The sequence below is a fragment of the Pinus tabuliformis genome, chromosome 5_1 (assembly GCF_031772625.1).
Source record: "Pinus tabuliformis cultivar Carrire ecotype Pingquan chromosome 5_1, CPIR1, whole genome shotgun sequence".
Taxonomy (NCBI): domain Eukaryota; kingdom Viridiplantae; phylum Streptophyta; class Pinopsida; order Pinales; family Pinaceae; genus Pinus; species Pinus tabuliformis.
In genome coordinates this window covers 489114067-489132201 of record NC_142305.1, presented here as the reverse complement: position 1 = coordinate 489132201, position 18135 = coordinate 489114067, and positions in this window count along the sequence as shown.

Sequence of the window (18135 nt, the reverse complement as noted above, 5' to 3'; positions counted from 1 at the left end):
CCTTCCCAGCAGAAAGAAATCTCCTCTTCACCTCCTTCAAAGCAAATCACCCAATAGTTCTAAACTCAAACCAACAACAATTCTTTACATTCACAAGATTCCAGCCTCTGGATCTCATGGGAGAAAGATCCATATATAGGAGTTTGGAGAGAGGATGAGTCAGCCTGAGATGTGACTAGTGTCCTCTCCCACTTCAGTTCTTCTTCAATTCTTGAGTCCACTTGGAGGTTCTTGCTTCCACTTGGAGATCTAGAACCTCTTACTCATCACCAGTCGAATTCCTTGATCCAAGTGTCATTTTGGAAGCTTCCTGGGCATTGACTCATTGAGGAATGAGACTTCCACATGTCAAAACTCGCTCAGCGCAAGTAGCCTTTGTTGGAGTTGACATTCAACGCAGGTGGTCCATGGAGCAGTTGACATTCAACGCAGATGCTCAGTGGAGCAGTTGACATGATCCAGAATTGCCTTGTTTTTGAGTAATTTTCAGTGGAGAACTTGTTTGGATTGCTGTGGTTTGCTGACCTTGTTCCCCTAGGGGTAGGAACAACATGTTTAGGGACTTTGGATTCCTTAGATTATGGACATTTCATGCTTCATGCTGTAAGGCACAAAAATGTCTATAACAGTTGCCCCCTAAAGTATGAGGTCGTTTATCGGGTGAAATGCTTTATCAGGAGGATCCGAAGTTCATTCAATCGCTGAGAGGTGACCTGTAATAAGATACAATACAATACATTATTTTTCATACTGCTTTGATGATCTAGCTGAGGCGGGCATTCCCATTCTCAGCTTTATAAATACATTTTTCTGTACATAGAACAGACAATCGTCTGATGGTAGACTGATAATTCTCTGTTGAAATTATCATCCTTTGAGTAGGATGATCATCTGCTGCACATGTCAATGTCTTTATTTCCTGAATATATATCGCAGCCCGGATGGATGAAACTAGATCCAGGGTCTTCAAACTCGTCCGATCTTCACTCTAAGTACAAGTCGATCCATGTGAGAATTTCTTGGAGTCGAACATGGAAAGACATCGCTTGATTACCAGTCAATGATGTAAACTGTTAACAAGCGCGAGAGGAATCACCGATAATGATGATGACCCTCAAGGTACGGCAGTACAATCCACGTGGTGTGAATAAAGGACTTGGCGTCGAACACCACGCAAAATCTTTCGGTCGAAGGTCATTGATGTATACCTGTCGCCGGAAGTGAGAAACTTGCCATTGAGGCATGCAAGCTTCAAAGTACTGAGGGGGTTGTTCCTAGATCAACTTCCTAGATAATGAGCTGAAGTCGACAAGAAGCGATCCGTCAAAGGAGGGCCTTATTGAATCCCACATCAGTGACACGGAACGGAGCTAATGATTTTGATGAAGGTGAAAACGATCTGTGAAATATGATTCAGGGTGGCGGTCATGAAAGGATGAAAGATGATGTATCGTAGTGGATGGGACACGGTTGACTCTTTCTGAACAACATCTCTTGAACATATAACGACACTGATGCAATGGATCGGTAGCATTACCCCAAATGTGGATGGTTTGGCGAGACCATGGTGATGAGACCGGTGAATGAAACAACCCAACCCGATGTGGTACGGAGGAAAAGTGTCATGTTCAAGAGCGACTTGCTACCATTAAAGCTTTGAGGTTCTCCCAATTTTTCCCCAGTCATTTCTGACCAGTACCTCTTTATTTTTGTCAAGCTTGAGGAGGATAACATATGCTTGTTCTATAACCTGCCCTTCGGGCAAGCCCATCGATATGTTTTAACGAGCCTAGCGATAGGGAAACTCGTTCTTGTCTAAAGACAAGTTTGTCGCTATTTAATGCTTTTTAACGAGTCTAGCGACAAGGACAACTCGGTCCTTTTCATTTTTAGAGAGTCTGAAAAGGTACGTAAAGTTAACTCCAAAGGTCCTTTTTCGTCATCTAATCCCTTAAGTCCGAAAAAGTATAAAACATTACAGAAGGGATGAATGTTCGATAGTTTTATCGAGCCGAACCAGATAAGCGCTCGATCTTTTTGTGCAATAATCCCTCAGGTCCAAAAAGATTAAAATCTAGAGGAGGGATAGCTCTTCCGGTCATTTTAACGAGCTGGAAGGCCAAAACTCGGCAAACTTTTCATATTTTACGAGTCAGAAGAAAAGAGCTCAAAGAAGACTCGTATTTTGAGGAACGAGTGATAAACAGGGATAGCAGCAGATTCCAGGTACAGGTTGGAATTTTCCAATCACGGCAGTGTCACAAGGATGGCTAGGTGAAATCACTCTTCGCAGCTGTTCCTCAAAATAGGTAAACAATCAAGTGGAGGTGATGGTGCAAACACGACCAAGGCTTTTTTGGCTGATGAATTTACGGTCTCAAATGGTTATTTACCGGTTCATTTTTTCTGGATGAGCTTGAACTCTGGGGGGAAGCTTGCTCACAGGTGCATTTATTTTTTAACAAGCATGAACTCTTGCTAAAACTGCTCAATTGTGCGTTTATTTTTTAACGAGCATGAACTTTGCTAAAAATGCTCGTTATACCAGTCATAAGATAAGAATGTCTCCTATAAATAACGACAACTTTTAGATTTTTGCCCCACATCCTTTCTTTATGCAAGTTTGGCTGCGACTAATCCTACGAGTTTAAAGGGTTAGACCTACAGGTTTAAAGGGAGGACCTAAAAATTTAAAAAAACAAATAGCCGCCCTTGCTTGCACTCCAAAAGGTTTGCATGCCCCCAGGTATAAAATACGATTTCAAGGTTACCTCTACTTCACCTCTGCCAAAACATTTGTTTTGCCGAGAGAGGCCTACCTCTTTCTGGTTACCCAAAGATTGTCTCATTCGCGGCTACGAATAAAACATTTCTTCGGCGATGTCTACCTAAATAGACAACGGTGAATGACCCTGTTCCGTCAAACACATAACTTTGACAAAAGAATCTTGTTCCAGAACAAACCCTCTTCCTCTACAGACGGGGTATGGACTAGTCATATTCTCCCGCGGAAACCTATCTTATACCCAAGGTTTTCTCTGCCCAACGCAGACCAGGATGCATGCCCCCCGGGTTCCAGTCCTATTTTCCCGAATCACTCGCGCTCATCAGGAAGAAGGACCGGAGGTGGAGACATTTCTTGAGTGAATAGACCATTCAGGGTTGGTATGTGACTATTTGCGATGCGTGATCCCGGAAATGAAAGTTGGTCTACGAGCTTGACCATTCTTCCTTCGTGTGGAAAACACATTACTCTAAAGAGTGAGGAGACTATTGCTCCCATGCAATATATATAGTCTCGTCCAAGGAGTAGGTTATAATCCAAGGGTCCTTAAACGACCATCACATTCATTTGAACGGCCTTCCCTTTCAATGTAATGGGCACATTGGGGAGGATCCCTAATGGTCGACTGGTTCCTTTATCGAAACCCGAGAGATTTCTTATCTCAGGCAAAAGCGCCGGGGAACCCAGTGCTTTCCAAGCAACAGAGGAAAGGATACTCACATACGCCCCTTCATCAATGATAGTGCCAACCATTACCATTTTGTATATTTGGACTATGATTCTGAATGGTATACTGGCTGGCAACCGGGGTCTGCCTAGTTGGTTCCAATCAAAGGACACAACCAGGTTGCTTGGTGGTGGGACCGAATACACGGCCGGATATGACCCTGACGATGTTCCTTCCTGCGATAAAGGAATGGGCGCATTGCCCTGATGCTCGTTAGAGTCTGTGTTGATGAAAAGAATCTGGATGGTGTCATCCTTATTCTCTTCAGTGAGGGTGTCATTTGAAGATGAAACTTCTGAAGGGAGAACCGGGTCAACTGCCGTTTCGACCTTTGGACTTTCATTCGGTCTGGATTCAGTAGGTTCATTTTCAATGACTGACGCTTCAGCTGACCACTTGAGCGAGCCAGCTGTATTCTCAACCAATGAAGGACTTGGCATGAGTTTTTTGTATCCAGGAGGAAGTCTCAACGGTGAAACCGGACGATCTTCCAAAACTCTCTTCGCTTCATCTAAGAAGGGACAATGGTGGATGGCGTGATCGCCTTCACACAGTCTGCAGGGGGATCTTGCTCCCCCTCTTTGTCTTGAACCTTCACTTTCGCTGGTTGACGGTAAGCATTCAACATGGCTATCAGAGGTTGATGCTCCCGAACTGTGCAAACGAGGGGACCAGTCCCTTAGTATCCGGGGAATACAGGGACAATCTCTATGGAATTGGTCTCCTCTACATATGACACATGGCGATTTAGGCCCGGTCTGTGCTGTGTGTGGATTTTTGTCAGATGTCTTTTGCTTGCCCCCAGTCGCCTTAGGCTCCTTCTTCTTCTCTCTCTTCTTCTTCTCCTTCTTCTTCTCTCTCTTCTTCTTCTCCTTCTTCTCCATGGGAGCTTGGCTTTTGCCGGCTCTACCTTGCGAAGATGAAGGATTGGAGGAAGAGTTATAGGAAGTAGAAGGCTGGTGGGCAGCTCTAGACTGATCTAACTGTTGACTCGACTATTCAGGAACCATGGTGTTTTGAACTACATTGGTTAAGAATAGCCAGATTGGCAGGCCAATTGTCAGTCCTGGAAGCGACAATGTGGCCATGTGGGGCGCACCAACTTCTCCCCAAGAGGAGAAAGGACTAGGATTTCCATCATGGGGAATTCCTTGGTTGGTGTGTTCCATGTTCTCAACCTACAGATCAACGTAGGAATAGGAGGTGATTATGTTCCGTTTAAAATAAATTTTATAACGACGCTTTAGACACAACTTGCTTTTTCACTTTTTAAGAGTCGAGAAAAAGCTAAAGATGACTCTAGTCTCCTTCGATGTTTTAACGAGCCCGAAGTGACAAATTCTCGGATGGACTTTTTCAGTTATAGAGTTTGAAAAAGGCCAAAAGAAACTACTCTGGAGTTCTAGGCAGAGGGTGTGCCAAACTTTTCGCAAAACCACAGAATACGTTTTACGGTACGGGTGGTCGATCTTTGTGAATGCTGTGTTCACTGCATTGCGATCAGTAGGGCGGCTGAAACGGCTTCCTATGGATAAAGGCTTTGTTCCTATAGGGGTCTCCCAATATATACGTGACGGTACGTGGGAGCACAAGTCCGTATTGATACTTATCGCTTCACCGTGGAGGAATCACCCAACCACTCAACGCTAAGATATCACGTTTAACGACGCCGGAACACGTCTCTAGCTTAGACCTCTATGTGTTTGCGTTATGTTTCAAAGCGTTGTTATGTAAATTCAATTTATTTTAGGTTGATCTTGTTTAGCAGTTTGCCTTTATGGATCACCACGAGATGTATGGTACAACTCCTAAATGCAGTCTAAAGATGAGAAGCAAGCTTTTTCAATCTTTTCAACTTATGAAAATCTTAACTACTGAGGGAAAAGAAAGACATCATCTTTTCACACAGATCATAGAGCACACACTAATGCACTTTTTCCTAAATCAACATGCAAGCTGTCAAAATGCACATGCACAATGCAGGTATTTCTTTTCTCTTTCTTAATGTTGATGTACTACAAAAAGAAAGCTGTTGTATAACTTTGAATTCAATTTCAAGTGAAAGCAAACAAGCTTTTGTCCAAAATCAAAAGACACCTTAAGATTTACTTGTTTCAACACTAGAAATACATAAATTCAAACCATATGATGAAAGCAAAAGCTCAATCAGCTATGAACAACAAACAAACTAACTCTTAAGATCAGAACGACACTTGTCACAGGTCTAGATCTAAGAGGCCACAGCAAGACTAGTTCACTTTCGTTATGGGAAACTGCAAATGATGTAAGAAATACACAAAGAACAAATACAGTTTCTTTATACAACCGAGGCGGAATAGTGGCAAAGAAAGGTGGTTTCAGATAGGTACATTGACTAATAACAGGCTGCAAAAACAGAGATCAAAACAGGGCAATAAAGGACAAAGAACCCCAGCTGCACAAGGCCACACTGGTTCAGCGCAGGTAGAACACTGTCAGTTTGACATTCAGCACAGGTAGCCCCTTCGGGACCTGCGTTGAAATGCAGACTGCCTTCACAGTGCCTGCAATGAAGAGAGAAACTCTCGTTTCTCTTGGTTTCCGGGTCACAAAATGCTAAAAAATACACTGTTTCAGGCCAAATCAAAGCTACCAATCAAGTACACACTAAAGGATGATTCAAAGGAGGATGAAAAGCTATCACTAAGAGCTGTTCAGAGTCCTTGTGGATCAGCTCTTCAAATCATAAACATGCCCAGAAACTGAGCTAGAGTAGCTGCCCTCTACTTTGCATTTGAAAGATCCAAATGCAGTTCGATTCGGTACTCCCTGTGTTTAGGAAATGAATAGCAAAAACACAAACAACCAACAAGATACGTTCCCCAGCGGAGTCGCCAATTTGTTGTTGGGAAAAGTATCCAATACGGAATGACCCTATCCCACTCTAAGGGTGATAGTTCCTTAGCAACAATCAAAGCAAAGCTATCTAAGATTACTTCTTTATGAGATGTAAAAGAGGGGAGAAAGAGATCCACTAACCGATGTCTTTCGCTAATGGTTGATCCAATCTTCTCTCCTTGCTGCTTGCCCCAGCTCCTTTCTCTTTCACTGGCCCAGCTACACCAAGATCCTGCAAAATGGCAAGAGAGGGAAACTACAAGAAGCATACATTCATAATTGATTCAAGGATTAGAATAAATCAAATACACAAGTATAACAATACACCATTGAGACACATGTATATAGAAGAACCTCAAATGCTTTATTAATGGAAGAAGTAAGGTTCAGGAAGTGATACAACCATAAAAGGCCCAATCCAGCATCACCTTCCCAGCAGAAAGAAATCTCCTCTTCACCTCCTTCAAAGCAAATCACCCAATAGTTCTAAACTCAAACCAACAGCAATTCTTTACATTCACAAGATTCCAGCCTCTGGATCTCATGGGAGAGAGATCCATATATAGGAGTTTGGAGAGAGGATGAGTCAGCCTGAGATGTGACTAGTGTCCTCTCCCACTCCAGTTCTTCTTCAGTTCTTGAGTCCACTTGGAGGTTCTTGCTTCCACTTGGAGATCTAGAACCTCTTACTCATCACCAGTCGAATTCCTTGATCCAAGTGTCATTTTGGAAGTTTCCTGGGCATTGACTCATTGAGGAATGAGACTTCCACATGTCAAAACTCGCTCAGCGCAGGTAGCCTTTGTTGGAGTTGACATTCAACGCAGGTGGTCCATGGAGCAGTTGACATTCAGCGCAGATGCTCAGTGGAGCAGTTGACATGATCCAGAATTGCCTTGTTTTTGAGTAATTTTCAGTGGAGAACTTGTTTGGATTGCTGTGGTTTGCTGACCTTGTTCCCCTAGGGGTAGGAACAACATGTTTAGGGACTTTGGATCCCTTAGATTATGGACATTTCATGCTTCATGCTGTAAGGCACAAAAATGTCTATAACAGCTCCTGCGATGGTTCACCATGTCTATCTGATGTTAGCTGATATGACAAGTCCACTACCTGTATGGGAATTGTTTCATCTATTTACACATGTTGCGCCTCTTGTTGTATTTGCTACTGCTGTGCTTCTCTCTCCTATTTTTGTAGCTCTTGTTCCTTCCAGAGTTTCTCTCTCAGTTCAAGCAACTCCTTCTCTACTTCTTCCTTTCTTCTCTTTTCCCTCTGCCTTTGCGCGATTCACATGTCGTGCTGGTGGCTTTTTGCCTATATAGCCATAACTGATTTCTCTACTAATGGATAAGCTCAAAACTTGCAACTTTTATCTTCCTCCATGAGATCGACAATCTCCCTCTTCCCTTTTTCGTGCACTGGTATGCTTGCCTCTTCTGCTATTGCTGTTAATGGTGCTGGTGTTCTCCGAGATGCTACTTCATATTGCTTCACTAACCACTCCATAGCGAATTCGACCTGTTCATTGGGTCAGGAGAAACTATAGCAATATCTCCATGGGTCCTCCTCAGCCCAATGAAATGCCTCGTGGATCCAGTTGAACTAAACTCTCGTGTAGTGATCCTTCACAATACAGTGTGAGTCATATGGATTGTAACTTCAGAGGTCAAATGGGTACTTCTTCATCTATTCTGCTTCAACATCCACTTGCTTGATACTCTAGATCTCATATAACCCAATCCACAAGGGAAGAGTAGGCCAAGGTTCCTTCTTCTTCTGGTGTAGTCTAGTTGTTAATCTTGTCGATATATGATAAGCTACTTCCTGCATGACAAGTATGTCAAAGGAAAAATTTGGTAGAACATACGGAGGCTTCTCCGTGTTGAACATTTAGATGAAGGTGCCAGACGGTGTGGCATAGAAATCAACAATGTTTAACAGTGCCTCCATTGCTTCCTTTGACATGCAGGGTGGATCCTGTTCCAATATCATCTTGTAAACTGAAAAATGATCGAATAGTCGTGTGATTACTCCTCTGAAGCTGCATTCAGATAAATACTTGAAATATGTGTTTACAGCAGTCTCCGCTGGTGACCATACCCACTCCAAGCTCAGGAACTCTTGTCGGGCAAAAATTTCATTTAGGATGTAGGCGAACATGTAAATGTATGCATGCATACCTCTGGGTGACTGTCAAGCCTTCGTGACTTGTTCCTTTTGTTGATGAGTCAACATGTCGAACCAGTTACATGGTGTTCCTTCTCTGGCAAGTTGGTCCAGCGTGATCACCCAACTCTGTGGGAAGGTTTCCGTGCTTTCTTGGCCATACAGTCAACATGAAAATATGACCAAGTATTGATACGCCTTCCGAAGTATCTTCGTCTTGTAGATCTGGTTGGGTGTCAACGTGAATTAAGTCAGATCCTATACCCAGTTCTTCAGAATGTCTTTGGAATTAACATTGTTGATGGGTAAGCTAAAGGGAGTCTTCATGATGGTCACAGGCTCTGAAATCTAATACATCTCATCATAGTCTCATGCCCAAAAGGTTGCAAGCTTCGTCCCACTGAAACTGCTCAAGGTCATCATCTCGGGATCAGTGTGAGAGATGATCCAATGTATCATGTCCACACATGGGAATGCAGGGTATTTGCATGCAATCCAGTACAAGTTGGACTTGTGAATGTTCACATACACTTGACAATCTTCGAGGTCATATTCAAACTTTCCTACAAACGCTTCATTAACGTCTTGCAACTTCAGGTTGATGTCCTTGTCTAGAAACAGTTTGGTATCTTCATAGATCGGTAGACTAAATGACACTTGGTCAATTGCTACTACAAATACCTTTCCATCAGTGTCCTGTGATCCTGCTCTCTTGGAATCCATTGATCCTATACTATTAAGAAGTGGATGAACACCTGACAGATCTAGAGACAAGCAACATGCATGGCAAGAAATCTGTTAACGGAAACTAAAGAAAATTCGAGGAATGACATAGCACATACCTGGGGAACTGATAAACAAGATTGCGTAATTTCTTCTGGGAGGCTGGGTGACTGGTTGCTAGAACTGCGCAAAAGGCAGTCTGGGTTTTCTGGGAGGCAAGAATGGTTGTTATATTTGCGCAATGCAGAATCTAGATTGGCTGCTAGTTGTTGGGATTTCTCAATGCGCAATTCCAACTGGGAGTGATGACAGTCTCAGGGACCACATTGTGCAATTTTCTGGGCCAGTAGTCAATATCCCTTAGAAATGTACAAAACTATCCTGGAGGATAGTGCCTAGGTAGAAATATGCATTTCTGGAGAGGAAGGCAAAGCCTTCCTTCACCAGATTCTGCAATACTGTCTCGGTGAAGGTAGAGTCCGGGCCAAGGTTTGCCAGACTCGTGGATGGGCAACTGAAAACAAATATGAAAGTGAATGCATGGCGACACTAAGGGAAAGCAGAAGTGATTGACAGTGCATGAAAACATGAATGAAATATTTAGTAGACAGATCAACATGCATGTGAGTGAAGCGAGTCGTTGAATCGGCAACCATTAATGCAAAACAATTTCATGCATGTGACAGTAATGACATAGAAATGAAAACTGAAACAATGCTAAGACAAGCTATTATACATGTAAACGAGAGAACACGTTCAACGAAATCAAGCAAACAACACTCACATAAGTGAAAACACAAAAAGTGACAGAAATGATGAAAAAGACAATTTGAGGCCACTTACCCGTGAATAGCTGAGCTAGATGTGTCGAAGAGTCCTGGATGTGCTGTGGGATGTTAGAGCTCCAAGATTGATGTGAAAGAATGAGGTTTGATGTGTCGAATAAATAAGCTTTTAGCTCAAGCCATGCATGCCACAAATCTAGGAAAAAGCGACACTTGGAGGAATGTTCCTAAACGAACTTTGCATGTAACCTCCATGTTTGGCATGGAATCCCCCCAAGGCATGTTTTGGGGCTGAAAGCCCAAGTTTTGACCCAATATTTTTGTAAATCTCCACGAATTTCGGGCGCGGGGCGTGAAAGTATGATAGAGTCATAGGGTTGTCTGCTCTAGTTTTGTAATGTAATGTTGGTGGGATAGACCTACCTATGGTCCACGGACCATGGGATTATATAAATAGAGCAAGGCTCTAAGTGTAAAAGGGAAATAAGTAGAGAAGAAGGAAAAAGAGTCTAAGGGATTGATTCGTAAAGTTGAAGAGTGTCTTTGGGTCGTAGAGTAGGAGAAGGCTCTGCAGCTAAGTGCGCAGAGGCCTAGTAGTCCGTAGCTGAGTACGCAGACCCTTGCAGTTGAGTGCGCAGGGTGGAGTCGAGTCTGTAACCAAGGAAGGAATTAATAAAGAGAAGTTTTATCATAATTCTATGTATTTGTTCTTGGGTTAATGCATGTTTGATATAATTTGCAAATACACTGTTTATTTATTGCGTGCAACTGTATGAATGATTTATGTTGTTAAGTGTAACTTAAAGCACACAAGTAGGATAAAATAATCAACTAACATTGGAATACCAGTAAGGTCTTGGGTAATAACGTAGAAGTGCAACATTCAACCCTTGAGTAGGGCTACGTGAAGGTAGTATATCAAGCTGCGAGGTACAGGAAAGTGCATGAAACAACTTGCACGCAGGGTAAAACTGTGGACCACTTGATCTCATCAGACATTTCTAGGGTGCAGAAACCTGGTTCTAGCACCCTCCCATACTACTTCGGGTGAGACCTTAGTCCGCGCTCCACGGACTGTTGTTGAAGGTGCCAATAGTACCAGGATTTGTTTCGCGAACTTAACTTTGAACCTAGGTCAGGCCTCGATAAGCCAATACTCCAGCTACTAAAAATAGCTCCATGAATCATTTGATTCCTTTTTCTATTCTGGGAAAAAGCAATTTATGCATGCAAGTCAAGTTCCCTTGGCCCCGAGTGGAACTCGTCAACCCAACTGCGCATGCATTAAGTTTCTCGACTACTTGAAGGAAATGCACATTTCTGGCTGGGAGTCGGGCTGGTTTCCCAGGAGATTTGCGCAATTTCTGGGAAGAGCAGCTGGCTGCTGCCCAGATTTGCACAAATTCTGGGCTAAGCAGCCCTACTGGGAAAAATTATGCAATTTTCACTGTGAGGGTTGGCTGGTAGAATTGTGCAATTCTGGAGCCTAGTATGCTGCGAGACATGATTGCACAATTTCTGGAGGGAAGGCTGGATGCCCTCCGAAATGTGCAATTTTTGGGTGAGCTACTTAGCCTACAGTTGGACCAAGTCCGAATGAACAATCTATGAGGGGAATGCATCAAGCTATGATCAACAGGCTGCCTTTGCGTAGGAAAAACACTGAAGCTTACATACTTGATGAAGCAAGACAAGGTGCTTTGGAAAGGTTGGTAGGAAGGCTCCAAAACGAAGCTAAGGAAAAATTTTGGAGGGTGGTTGTAGCCACTACAACACTTGTCGACACACTGGTAGAACCCCAGCTCTCTGAATTGACCTTGTTCATGAAAAACAAGTCTAACACCTCCGGAAGTATTGTTCAATTCTCAGATCATATTGGTTTCACACTAGCTTGATTATAAGAGGTAGCATTTTCCAAGCTCTTAGAAGATTGACACACATTCCAAGCCAAGACAACACAGTTGTTTCAATTGGGGTTGAGGGGTATATTGGTGCACAAGTAGTATAGTCGTCAGAGTCTTAGTTTCATCTCTGGTGTTGCTTCGCTGCCAGTAGGCTTGGACAGTACCCCGATGGAGTCACATAGGAACACAAGCATGGCTCTGCTACCAGCAAGCCTAGTCAGTACCCCGACAGAGTTACTTGCATCACCTCTCTACCCAGGAAGCCTTACCCTTCTTTCACCTTATTCATTTGAATTTTAATTTTTCTTATATTTTTTTCATTTTTCATTTTTTTTAACTGTGCATAACACTTATTCATTTCAGAGGCAAAAGAGGGATCCTGACTTAGTGAGAGAAGAAGAGGTTGTTCCAGTAGAGAAGTAGTTTATTATATCTCTGACATGCTTGTTAAGGTTTTCCCCCTCACCTTACTTTACTTGACTGAGCTGACAAGGGTTAACCCAAAAACAATCGACTAGAGTAGGTAACACTGGTTAGCACACAAGCGTTGTGTTTTCACCAAGGTTCACTTTGAACAATACATATTTTCCTTCGACATATCATGGACTAAAAGTAACAAGTTATTCATACAAAGGCAAGATGATAGATAACCTAGTAGTGATAGTTGTATAAGGCCTCTCGTACTTTACCCATTTTGTTTCAATAGTCATACACAGTTTCATGTGAAACTAACCTACAGACGAAACAAGCAAACTAACAAACAATAGAACAAAGCAAGAGAAGAAGTAAAAGTGAAAGAAAGGCAAGAAAGAAAACAAGCAAACAAACAAAGCAAGTAAAGAAGCATGCAAGCAAACTGACAGAAAGAATACACTACTCCTACTCCTAAACTAATGGTGCATGGGCTTGATCACGTGAAGTGATATTTCCAATGCAGCCACCAGCGCATTGGTTGACCCATGTTGGTGAAGGCTTGGTCCGCAAGCAACCCAGTTATGCAAACTAACAAGAAAGAAATATATAACAATGAAGACAACCACACTTCATGTTTTAGAGTGCCCACATGACATAAGTGAGTACAAGTGCATGACGAGTAGTCCGTGGACTTATCATGAAGCTGTGAGACACTACATGCAACTTTGAAGCATAAGCACACTCTTGACTGTGACATGCAAGCAAATGAAAGAAGCAGAGACAACTTGCATCATGCATGAGTGTTTGCGATGTAAGATTCCTCCAATGCATGAGCAATAGGATCATGTAATTCGAGTGGAGGAAGTATGATCTGTGTGTGATATGGATATTCAATGCATACAAATGAGTGATGAGGAGCCTTGGGTGATTAAACAATTTCTTGATTAGAAGTGAGACTAACCCCAAGAGAGCGAGGGCTTGACATAACCATCAACTCGGGCTGAAGTGCCTCGAAAACCTTGGGTGTTTCATCTTCACCATCACATAGATCATCATAAACTAGTGGCTTCGAAAGATCAACTACAATAAAGTCATGGTCGTGATCGAATATGGGAGTAAATGGATCACAACAACCACGATCAGAAAAATCAATGATTTCATCGGCATCCTCATGATCAAATGAATCAAATAGAGGGGTAGATGAAAAGCAAACAAACTCACCCTCTGTGTTTCTAGAAAATACAGATGAAAGATCAAATGGATTTTCAATGAATAACTTATCCTCTTCATCATTGAATGATGGACCAACATTCGGTGTTTCCTGCGAGTGATCAACAATGGGTGCATCCGTGGATGGAGATACACATGAAAAATCATGGATGGCAGGTTCACTAAGGATGTCAGGAAAGAACAGAGCAGGTTCAGATGGAAGGGAGTCATCCTTTGCCGAGTGTTGATGCTCAAGCTCCCACTCATACTCTTCATGAATGACAGTGCATGTTGGTTTTGCAACACCAATTCCGTCAATGGATTGTTCCATGTTCACAACAAGTGTAGAGTCTGGAATGGAAGAACACAAGACAATGTCATTCGGAGGAAGAACCAAGTGCAAATACGAAGATTTTGGAACATAATGCATATGAAAACTCGAAGGACTCACAACCAAATTGGTGGGCCCCATTATTGCAGCAATAATGCTGCAACTCCTGGAACTCCCTTCTTTAATTTTATCAACCCAGTAGTTCGTAACAAACTTGGAAGCGACGGTGATGTATGCACAAGTACTAGCTCTTGCTGCGGCTGTCACTTGGTCAGCTGGCACAAGTCCACTAGGAGCTTAAGCCAACTTCTATGAGCTCTTAGAAGAATCTTTTTAACTGATGGATGAAAGCTAACTCAAAGAAGGCTAATCTACTTGCAAAAAGAAACTGGAAAGCTGAAAGGAAATGTAAACCCTAGCAAACCCTAATTTTACCAGCTAGCCCTACTGATGCAAGAAAGAGGATGCAAGCTACTGAAAGAGATGCCATTGACTTCTAGAAAGGTAAAATGCATGTGTCTAAGCTACTTCTACATTAACATCTGAAAAAAATACATCTTTTTTATACTTTTGAATAAGTTGTCAGAATTATCATGCATGTGCTTTAACTGTTTTTGACTGTGCAGAGGTGGATTGGCGAAAGGGAATGCTTGCAGGACGTTGGGAAGGCTCAAAGAGGGCCTAAGGGGTCCCTAGCACCCTTCCATAGAGTTTCACAGAGTTTGGCAATCAAGAAACTGCTTTCGTGAGCTTCTACAGGTTGTCTGCAGGGGTTCTACAGGGTGTTCTGGAATTTCTACAGGATGTCTGTAATTTTCTACAGGATGTTCAGAAATGGGATTTTGGAGGATGGATGGAGGAAGAAAGATGAAGGAGTGGGTATGGAGGTGAGATAAGGGTGTGAGGAGGTCCAGGACTTGGGGAATGGAGCTGAGAAGTGGCGAGGATGGTTGGATTTGTTCAAGGAGAGGTAGAGCAATGTTGCACAACAATATGGGAATTTAGGGCAGAGTGAGCAAATGGCAAACGTAAGGCAAGGATTCTAAGTAGAGGATGAAGTAGGTGGGATTGATGGAGAATGGGCAGATAAAGAAGGATAACAGGTGCTCTGCAAGTTGTTTTTCAAACGAAACAAACAAGGATTTGGAAAATCAAAGACCTAGTTATGTTAGTCTATTCTGACCTAGATAACAGCAAAGAAATGGAACAAAAGTTTATTTGTACTGAAATCAGATGAAATAACTATGCAACGAAGCAATCAAGAATCTGAACATGTAACCAACTTCTGCAATTAAAAATCGAACACTAATGATTGCATGGTGAAGCAAAGACAGTGTTTTTGGTGGCAGCAAGGTCACCTTGATCCTAGCTCCTGATCCCACTGAGGGAGAGGTGAAATCAGAGGTGCTTGATGGCCCTTTTTCTAAAGATCTTCCCTGTTATTAACCTATCAACTAAATCTAAACATGAAAATCCTTTTTTATCATCAAAAGCAACCTAAATAACAAAACAAGATTTAAATCTAAGTAGCAAATTTTATTCTAAGAATGAAACAAAAACACATAAAAGTAAACAAAGGAGGTACTGGGCACTTGAGATGGGCCCAACCCCAAGAGCTACAACCTCCTAAGAGAGATTTAGAGCTGGTGCAAAGCTGGATTCATCTTTATTGATCAAAAGAATAGTTACATTCCAAAAACTGTCCACAAGGAAAACTTGAAAATGTGCTAAAATGCAGAGCTAACCTACTGCCTAAAAAATGACTAAAATCGAACTACAAACTAGCTAACTTCTACCTACAAAGTGACTAATTGAAATGAGGCCCTAAGCCCTCTTATTTATACCAATTGAGGACCCCAACAACCCTCCTAAACTTTAGGAACTCCACTGCCAAAACTTGTAGTTAACAACACCTTTACTAGCCCTTGCTCGGCTACCCTTGTGATAATCGATTTGGTGGCCCTTGAACTCCAAGCTGATGGTGGAGAATTCGAGGTAAGGGCCCATAAATGAAGGGGACACCTTCCTAAAAATCCTCTCCACGAATTTGGCTGCCAAGTGCTCATTTAAACCTTTGATTTTGTCTCCAAATTAACCAAAAAGACTGCATAAAGCACACATTAGACTTGTTGGCATAATGACTAACCCAATTCACTCTATTAGCATAAATATAATGAAAAACATGCAATAAAATAATGATAATGGTGGATTAAGTCGAATTAGGAGGCTAAATGAGACCATATAATTATCCATTTTTTGGGCTCATCACAAATCTACGCAGAAATTAAGTGAAGTGATGTTGGGAGGATGTGGAAACTGAACATGTGTGTGAGCATGACCCTCAACATCACTCGGAAGTGGTGGAGCCATTTGATGAGGGGATGGAAAACAACCACTCATGACAATGACCGCATCTGGCTGAGATTGCACAGCTCCATCACTGAAGAAGGTTGAGTGAGGCTTGATTTCGAAATTCTTCTTGGGATGAGCAAATTTATTAATGAAATATTCGAATCAGTCCCCAAGATAGAGAAATTTCATCTGGCTCCTTGGAACTTGAAATGACAAGTCATGGAAGCATTGCCAAAAATCCATATTCGATTCATGCGGAGCCTTCCATTGTTGAAACAATTTTTGGTCAAGATGGTCTGGATCAAAATGATAGAAAGTGTCTTTAATGAGATCACAGAAGTGTGTATGTAAGCAGCAAGCTGGCTTGTTCGTCAAAACACCCATCTTCCTCATCAAGCATGGAAATAAAGCCATGCAAGTACTTAAGCCAGGTCAATTTGCCTTCACCATCATACGTGTAAGTGGACAAGTGATTGAAAAACTACGACATGATGGTGACATCTTCATGATTCGAAAAACATTGAGGAGGGAGAAGAGTGCAAGAATCCATGAAAGATATGAAAAGGTTCAAAATTGAATGAGAGGACACAGCTTGTCATCTGGCCCTCCTTCTAGCACCAAAAATGTTGACGATGTTGGACCCACCAACATGTCAGGGGATCTCCTCGGTAAGAAGTCCTAATTAGACCTCAGACCATTTGGTGGAGGAGTCCCAGCAGTGGGTCGTATGGTAATTCCTTGACCGCGATTTTGCACAGAGGCAAGTAATATAACTCTGTTGGTAGCAAGGGTGTGACAGCTGCAGTGAGTTAAGGAAGGTGCATGAGAGGTTCTAACACATGGGGTTTGAGGTGAGTGCACCCCTTGGCAACCTGTAAAAGTACTTGGCTGGGAAGGGAACACACGAGCAAAGATACATCACAACATGGAAGGAAATTTAGCGAGCAATCCAATGGTTAAACCAACAACACATTTAAGAAGGATTCATACATACTTATACAAAATAGTCTATACATGCACGTGTAAGAAAACCAATACATATATCATTTAGAGTAAACTAGATAACATAGAATACAATACAACATATGAATGAAACGTGTTGACTCTTATTATATAAAGAAGTGTAAGTTCCAGTCATACAATACATCCATGTCCAACCACTAGTTCCAATAGTGGAACATTATAGCCACATCCACCTCCTCCTCCAAAGAGATGTAATAGCTCTGTGCAGTGGAGAAGCCAAGGCTCATTACAATATTGTCCAAGATCTACCCAAGATAGTCTTATCAGAAGATTAGCTGACCAAAAGCCTTTACAATGAGCTATGAGGGATTGTCTATAACAAAGGGTGGGATGACCCTTGACATTCCCGTTTGTGGAAGTTCAACTACCCTCATGACTCTTCATCTACTCTATGAATGTTACTTCTAAATATCACAATTTGACTTACACTTGACATGACCTTACATTACAATGCACATGTACCCATGTGAAACAAAATGGCTTGAGCAAGCCAAGCTAGACATCACTCTGACTTAGACAACCATGGAAGTCCAACTCCTCAACATCCTCATGCTGATCGAAAGTAACAAAGTGATACCAATATTGGTAGTCCTTGATGGTATCGATGTCCTTCGCAGTGACATATGTCTGAAACCTTACTCTTGCCTCCATAGCATCTGAGTACACTGCTGGGGCTCCTTTGTCCAACTCGTCTGAAAGTATGCACATCATTGTCTTCAATGCGGCTGGACCAGCAACATATGTGTGCATGATGTCTGCACTGATGGGAAAGTTTGGGTTGGTGGCAATGCGCATTGACTCGTCGAAGTATGAGTCAAGCTCCAGTTAGACCTATT